The sequence below is a fragment of the Parus major genome, chromosome 1 (assembly GCF_001522545.3).
Source record: "Parus major isolate Abel chromosome 1, Parus_major1.1, whole genome shotgun sequence".
In the NCBI taxonomy this organism is placed as follows: Eukaryota; Metazoa; Chordata; class Aves; order Passeriformes; family Paridae; genus Parus; species Parus major.
In genome coordinates this window covers 57,718,091-57,726,874 of record NC_031768.1, presented here as the reverse complement: position 1 = coordinate 57,726,874, position 8,784 = coordinate 57,718,091, and the positions used below count along the sequence as shown (strand labels likewise).

Genomic DNA, 8,784 nt, shown 5'->3' with positions numbered 1-8,784 from the left:
GCTTAGAACACTCAGCAAAAAGTCCCAGGTGAAGAAGAGTCCTAAAAGTTTGCAAAACTGTGATCCTAAGGAGACTTTTTTCTTATGGCAAAACTTAGGTTTTCCATCTTTCTAGGTATGAAAGTCAGACTGCAGTAAGGAAGTATTCTTGGTGGCAGCATTCCTAGATTGTCTGCAAGAAATAGCCTATGCTTAATGGAAAATTGAAATGGAAAATTTGGCCTAGGGGTGTAAGGAAAATTAATTAAAATTCCATCTTAACTGCTGATTCAAGATTTGATGGAATTATCATAAAATTATAGACTGTCCTGGGAGGCCTTTAAAGATCATCTGATTCCAATCCCCCTGCCATGGGTAGGAACACTTTCTACTAGAGCAGGTTCCCCAGAGCCCCATCTAACCTGAACTGAAACACTTGTGGATGCCTCAGGGATGGGGCATCCACAACTTCTCTGAGGAACCTGTGCCAGTGCCTCATCACATTCCACAGCGAAAAACTTTCTCTTAATAGCCAATCTAACCTACTCACTTTCAGACTGAAGACATTCCCCCTTGTCCTGTCACTACGTGCTCTTGTAAATAGTCTCCATCTTTCCTATAGGCTCCCTTCAGGTACTGGAAGGCTGCAATTAGGTGACCCCACAGCCTTCTCTTTACCAGGCTGAAATAAAAACAATTGTCTGAGCCTTTCCTCATAGGAGAGATGCTCCATCTCTCTAATCAACTTGGTGGCCCTCCTCTGGACTTGTTCCAACAGATCCATGTCCTTCCTTTGCTGTATCCCAGAGCTGGATGCGGCTCTGCAGGGGGAGTCTCACCAGAGCAGAGCAGAGGGGCAGAAATGCCTCCTTACCCTGCTGGCCATGCTGCTTTTGAAGCAGCCCAGAACATCTTTGGCTTTCTGGGCTGTTGAGTGCATGTTGCTGGGTAATGTCTTGAAAGAGCTAGTTGTAACCTGTTCATCCCCAGCCTGTGTTGATACTGGGTATTGCCCCGACTCAGGTGCAGCACCTTGCACTTACTTGGTCTTGTTGAACCTCATGAGATTCCTATGGGGCCACTTTTCAGGCTTGTCCAGGTCCCTCTGAGTGGCATCCTGTCCTTCAGGTTTGGCAATTTATCTTGGCGTCCTCTGCAAATTTTCTGAGGATGCACCCAGCACCTCTGTCTATGAAGGTATTAAATAACACCAGTGCCTGTGCAGGCCCCTGAGGGACACCACTGATCTCCGCTGGGACTCTGAGCTGTTGACCACTGCCCTCTGGGTGTGAATGTCCTATCACTTTCTTATGCATCTAAACAGTTCACTCTGCAAATCCAGATTTTGTGGGGAACATGCCCAATACTTTCCAGAAGTCCCGATAGATGGCATGTGTAACCTTTTCCTTGTCAACTGATAATCTCCTGATATGTATTGATTTCTCCTGGGACCAGCTTGAAGACATTGTGTTAATTTATAAGTGTATTAAAAACAAATACTGATATATTAAGAACTGCTCTGTAACCACCAAAGATACCTGAATGACACATGACTGTTTGAGGTAAAACACTGATGACATATGTTTCAAAAATTCAGCATTCATTGCTGCACTGTTAATTTTGATGTGAAATGACATAGCAGAAGAGAAACAGTATGAAGAAGAGAAATGAGATTTCTTTTATGTTTAGAAAACTTCTACTGGAAGAGAGATCAAAAAGATTAAGTCAATTTACTTTATAGAAGAAATGAATAAAAGGTGGAAGGCTAGATTTGTATATAATAATAATAATAATTATAATAATAACAAAAAAAACAATAGTCTAGTGAATGACATTGAATTTGTTCATACTCCTGTCTCACTTTTACATAATTTAAGAACTGGTTAAAACCTACAGAAATTAACACCACTGATTTTGCTGGACATTTGAAATATTAGAATGATTTTGCTGGACCTTTTAAAATATTCTTAATGCATGCTAAGTTATTGATTTAACATTTCCTGTTGGCTTCAATATTTTTCCTGACAGGAAAATTTGGATTTAAATGAAAATATATTTTAATATTAGTTAACTTTTTATGACCAGCAAGAATATGCAATGAAATTTTAAACATTGCATTTTGTGAGCAACAAATATTCAAAGCTTTTATTTGTAAGAAAAAGTTAGTGTCATTATATTCCTAAATAGATGAAGCAGCAGTGAAGAAAACTGAAAAGCAAATATGAAATTTAATAATGGCTCTCCAGCAGCTTGCCCTCAGATTGTTAGGAATTCATTAAACAATGGTTGAGCAGAACAGACAATTAAATTATTCTCATATGAAGTATCTATCCATATTATGAATATTGCATATGACAGTACACATTTCTGAAGGGAAGCAGTGCACAAATTTCATTTGAAGGAATCAGCAAGAGGTTTGATTTCAGCCTCCAGATATATCCTTCCTTCACAGACAAAATAATAATAGTAATAATACTAGTAATAATAGCAACAATAATTAGGATGCTGATGTATAAACAAAGTTAATATACAGAATCACAATAACATAATATAACCTTCTGTAGAAGAAGAAACTGGAGATGGAAATTTATGCCAGAGACTTGACAGATATTTCACATACATACTATTTGTACACTTATCAAAGGAGTAAAGGAGAGGCTGGTTAAATGTTCAGGCAGCATTTAGAAGAAATCAGTGAGATTAAAGGTCAGCCAAAACAAACATAAGTAGAATTTAGAATTATGTCATGATTTGATGTGTAATGAACATAAAATGGTGTAAGAAGTCTGTCTCATACTGGCACTCAATCTTGTCATGTTTCACTAATTTGAACTTGACTTGTGACTAATAACACTAATGGAAAAAGAATCTGATAAAATAAAATTTTTGCTTTATTGAACTTCTAAATGTATAGACCAAGTATTTAGATGACATCAACTAAGCCACTGAAAGTCACCGGTAAATATTAAACAGCATATCTGAAATTTGTTTTAATTAAATTATTTTTGAGAATATTTTGGAAAATGAAACACAGATAACACTTTATATGGTGTTTAAAGCTAAAAATAAAACCTATTACATCAGCTGAACATTATAGTTTTGCAATCATTAAATTATTGATCTACAACTAAAGATTAAGATGACCAAAAGTAATATAAATACTGTATTCAGTGATACATTCAAAACATATTTGAGGTAATATGTACCTAAAACAACTCTTTCAGAGTAAAGGCTGGGGCAAATCTCTATAGTTATGTCTTTTGTGCAGATTTGTTCCTGTTGTAGCCAGATACAGAAAGTTGATGAAAACAGAGAACAAGCTATTAATCTGAACTCTGAAGTTTGGCTTTTCAGGTTCTAATTCAAAACATAAATGATGTGACCATCTGACAACTTGATGAGATATTATTCATAAAAATGCTTTGATCTCTTAAGAGGCCAGAGATTGGATCCAGACTATGGAATCTATTAGTCCATGGCATCAAGTTAATTTCAGAGGAGGCAAGAGAAATAATCAGGCCAGTGACTGAAGACCTGTGCTTGTTGTATGTCTCTTACCATGGTGCACACTTCAAGAACAGCCTCAGTAGCTTCCCTTGATGTCTCCTATTTCTCTGCCACTCTTATGCCCTTATACCAGTGCTCTGGATATTCACCTGTGTGTAGTCACAGCAAAATATCTTAGTAAATTTTCCCAGCAGCCCTCATGGCATCACAGTCTGACTGAAATGCTAAGGAGTGACAGATTGGCAACTTCCAGTTTAGATGCTGAGATACAGACTAGGTTCAAAACATCAGTAGCTTTCCTATTTATTTTATAAATCTAAAACTTACTAGACTATCTCTTGTTTTAGTATGAATAACATTATTTCCCCTAGGTTTGAGAAATGCAATATTTCCCATTTATACTCATTTACAATGATTATTTTCCTGGTTTATTACTTGGTCATGCTATGCCCTTAACATACCATTTCTGGTGACTCCCTGCTTGGCTGAGTTAAACTAGTTTCCCAAGCTTCTCTTATTTCATGATTAATTTTTGCATTTCTCTTCTCTGTATATTGCCTTTTATTTAATATCAGTAAAGGCAATAAGACTTAGTCTATCTACTGGCATATTCTGTACACCTCCATTACATGCTTATTAGCAAGTACTTTTACCTTTAGGTAAAAGGTTGTAGGGGTATGGCAATGTATGACTGAAGTGCACCAGTAACACTCAAGAGCTTTCTGGCTTTTTTAGGTTGTGTTTTTAAAAGTTTAACCATTCTTAGGTGTTTTTATCTAGACAGACTTAATTTAAAGCAGGATGATCATGTGCTTGTTCTGCTAATTGAGGTAAGATGGCATCAGGTGCAGAGATATTCATGCCAGCTGCGCTAATGTTGTCTCTACTTGTGATACATTCTCATTAAAGAGAAAAAAAAACCCAAAAAATCATGTCTGTGCTCATCACAGAATAAGCTAGAGTGCACTGAGTAGATGCAAGGCAGGTTGATGTTTTTAATCTGGTTCAAGCAACCAAGAAATCCTGCCACCACAGAGTCTGGGTGTAGGCCAAGTAATGGAAATAAGGTATGCCTTGTGCTCTCCTCTCCTTTCTTTGCATAGTGTCAGAGAGGAGGGAACGTGATTCTCTCGTCTGTTCAGGCATGGATTTGGTGAGGGTGAAGGAGGAAAGGGGGTGAAAAGAATTATAGACCTATGTGTTCCTATTGATTGGTGTGGAGCTCATCCACTGTGTGAGACATCTGTCAATGTGCAGTCTACCAGTCTGGTTGGACTTGGAGAAAATTTTCCTTCTTTTCAGTTCCAGCACTTTGTCTTAAATATTGGGTAATTTGTTTATGTATCAGGAGAGGAAAAGAAATGAGAGGAAAAACCCCTCTTCAGGACAGTTAATCAGGAGGCAAGGTACACAATTTATTGTTGTCAGAAGTCAAAGGAAGAAACATCTTAAATATTGCAGATCTAGGACAAAAATGAGGCCTTCACAACTGCACTCAGTTTGGACTCCTACACCTATCCTGAATTTTCACCAGAAATCAAGGCAGTCTGGATATCTAAGTAAACTAGTCTTCCCAGTATAAGAGGGTCTAAATTAATCATCAAATCTGCTTCTGAAAGTGCTGGAGTGAGTCCTTGGAAAGAATCTCAAGGAAAAATATCTCAAGATCTTTGACACAAAAGATTTTCTCAAAAAGCTCTCTAGAGAAACTTGCCATCATTAAAAAAAAAAAAAAGAGAAAGTGGGGAAAAAACAGTGAAAGTGATTCCTATAACCAAATTTTGAGAAAAGTTATTAGTTTTGTTTGATCACCAAAATATAAGGATTAAGTAGGGTTCTCATTTACATAAAGGTATAAAAATATCTTTAAAATATCTACTATAAACTGTGAATAAGAGAATAATCTTCAAGGTGTATGAATCCTTCAGCCTTGTTGAGGAAAGTTTCAGTTGGTGTACTATATCCAGTTTTGGGCTACTCTTCAATGAAATGTTGTTTTCCCTGCACTCTTTTGACATGAATATCCAGAACTGTTGAAATCAGCTGCTGTTTAATGGACTGTGGTAATTCATGTTGTTTAGCTTACAGATATAGAAGGTTAAAGCTGACAGTTCAGAGGTAGAACATACTAGAAACATTAATTTCCATCCAGTTAGAAGAAAATAGAAGGAAGGAAGGAAGGAAGTGATCAGGTGAATGTAGTTCTATAAATCTCCAAGTACCAGAATAGTGGAACTAGGATAGTCAGTGACAGCAATAGGAGACCAGTAAAAAACATAAGAGAAGGAACATTTTTGCATGGTGGGCAGTCAATTCCTGGAAAATACTTCAACAGGAGAATTTGGGGGCAGTCAGAATCAACCAGTACAAAGAGGGATTGAACAAATTCTAAGATAGTAGATTCATAAAGGGATGCTCAAAGGACTATGGAAGGGAATTTCCCTCTCAAATCTGAAGTACAATATTTGTAGCTATAAGAGAAGTACAACAGGGATGGACTGCAGAAAATGGGCAGGTTTACATACTCTCTTTGAATAGCTTTTGTCATTGCTATTGTCTGAGACAGAGTATTGGACTAGAGGTACTATAAGTCTGATCCTATAAAAAAATTATTACATTTTTAAGATAGATCTGCATTTTATCCATAAGAAGACTTTAAAAATACCAATCCTTCCTTTTCTCTCATCTGAAAATATACTTTCATGGTGACAGGATATCTATTAACAATTTGGATATTCATATGTTCAGATATTCTTTATGGCTATATAAGCAAAGACAACAGTATTACTAGTTCAAATTTAATTTCTTTAGACAGTTATATTCTGATGATTTTAATTTTCTGGATTAGGACAAATCAGACCAGGGAACCTGCTATTCCTTTTTCAATGTTATTTAAGGCTAGGCAAGCCTTGGAGGGCATTAATCTTCTGTGAGTCCAGAGGGAAGAGAACACATTTTCCAGGCTACTGGTGGAATTCATCTCTCTGCAGAGGAGATTTTTCATTGCCTACTCACTGAGCAGTCTAACAAGGAATGGAGTGGGCTGCAAAGCTATCAATGGATTCTGGAAGTGTGCATTGCCCAGAAATCACATTTGAGCATCTTATGATCCTTCTGCGCAAAAACAAATAGAAAATCCTACACTAGAGATTTTGATCAAAAGTAAAGTGGTTTTATACAAAGATATATAGGTCTGCAAACTGATCCTTCCCTTAGTTTCAGTCTCCATACTGGACTACCCTTCTTAGCTGACATATGAAAGAAACTTTTCCAGCTACTGCAGCCCTTGGGATAGAAAATCCTTAGTAATTTGTCCAACATTTTAATGTTAATAAAAATGCAGCGCATTCAACTAATGTAACAGAACAGTGAAAGAAAAAGCATGTACTTCTGTTGCTAATGAAAAAGACTACTGGCTTCCTGCATAGTGAGAATATATTTAATCTCGTTCTGACTGTAGTTTCTGAAATTGCTCTTGCCATTCTTAATTTTATAGTATGCAATGCCTGTGCTGAGATTCAAGATGGAACAAGTTATGAGACTTCAGGTAGTGTGCAGAGTTCTTTTGAGTGAAAATAACTCATTATTTGAACTGTGTAATGCCACTGATTTATGATGCCAATATTATATGGTGGTCTATGTCACCATTGCTGTAGTTGCCACATGTCCCAGCTATAATAGCAGGAATCTCTTGCTGCTAACCAAGCTGAAGATGGGGGAGGAATGAATTGGAATGTTAAGCTCTATGGCCCAGTGCAAAGGGTCCTGGGATAGATACTGTAATTGATGTACCTTTAAATTTTTGTAACCCATGTTTTAAATTACATGTTATAGGAAATACTGTAGCAGGAACCACCTGGACAGGGAGGATGAGACTCACAAGAAGCAGTGCAAGAGGGGTGGTGATCTGACCTGAGCTAGTTTTGGTGCCCAGTAATGCCACACAACACACAGAAATCTCCTGCCTGAAGTGGCTGCCATAACAGATGAAAAACGAAGTCATGGACTAAACTAACTCAATGGACATTTGTATGACAATTGTATTTTATGTTCCTTTCACAGGGGTGCTCCATAAACTATGGGAATGAAAAATGTGTATTGGTATGTAAAAGGATGAGGTTGGAGGCAGTGGTCCTTAGGGATCTGTTTTATTGTGTGGAAGTGAGCTTGATGTAAATGGTGTGGAAAAAGGGGTGAATATTGCACTGGTTTTGGCTAAGACAGTTCAATTTCTTCATATAGTATTGCTTGCATGGTGCTGTGTTTTGGATCTGTGATAAAAACTGTAGATAGAACAGTAATATTTCAAGTATTTCTGAGCAGTGCTGACACAGAGTCAAGGCCTTCTCTGCCTCTTGCACCACCTCACCAGTGAGAAGGTTAGGAGTGCACAAGCTGCTAGGGGACACAGCCAGGACATCTGCCCCCAACTGACCAAAGGGATATGTTGGACTCTGTGACATCAAAGCAATAGAACTTGGGGGTGGAGAGGAGAGAGGTTGGCTGTGGAGGACATTGCCAAGGGACTGGCTGGGTGTCGGTCTGTTGGTGCTGAGCACCTGGGTTCTCTTACATAACATTTTGTTTCTGTTCCCCTTCATTGGTTTTCTTTTGTTTTGTTTGCTTTGGTTTAATTTTCTTTGGGTTGAGGGTTGTTTTTTTAGTAATTACCCTGTCCTTATCTCAACACATGATTTCCCTTACTTTTAGCCTTCTGATTTTCCCCTCTATCCCACTAGGGGAGATTGAGAGAGAGCCTGTGTGGTGCTTAGTCACCTATTGAGGTTAAACTGTGTTAGCTGACCATACAGAATCCAGGTCACTTAGAGACTTGACTGACCTGAACACTATAGATTATGAAACCTTTATTATCTCAGATTATATTGCTTTTCCACAGAGGCGTCTGCCATTTAAGTTACAACTCCTTACATTGCTAAATCAACCTAGAATACATGCTAATACATGCCACAGAGCTCCCAGTGAGGATGATCAAAGTAACCTTACTGTGAGGAAGAATTAACCTCATACAAGTTTCATTGCCACGGAAACAGCAGGCCCCATCAAATGCATACGACTATGCACTTCATTCCCTGTGAAACTGTTTTAGATAAAACCTTCAAACTCCTCCTGAGATTAAATCTATGCCTGATGTCCAAGGAAAAACTGTTTCCAGATAAATAATTAAGTATATGAATTTAAAGGATATGAGTCTCCAATTGTCTTTGTTTTCTTTCTTAAAGACAAAATATTTTTGAATTTTGATATACTTGCAAATAAAGAAGTAAACAGTGTCATTCC

At 37.6% G+C, this 8,784-nt stretch overlaps 1 long non-coding RNA gene across 1 annotated transcript; it reads left to right on the top strand.

Moving 5' to 3' along the window:
• The first annotated feature begins 4,484 nt into the window (after positions 1-4,484).
• LOC117244031 lies at positions 4,485-7,915 on the top strand. The gene is made up of 3 exons (XR_004496368.1): positions 4,485-4,553; positions 6,983-7,033; positions 7,321-7,915. It is a non-coding gene; the product is annotated as an uncharacterized LOC117244031 (long non-coding RNA).
• Positions 7,916-8,784: the final 869 nt, after the last annotated feature.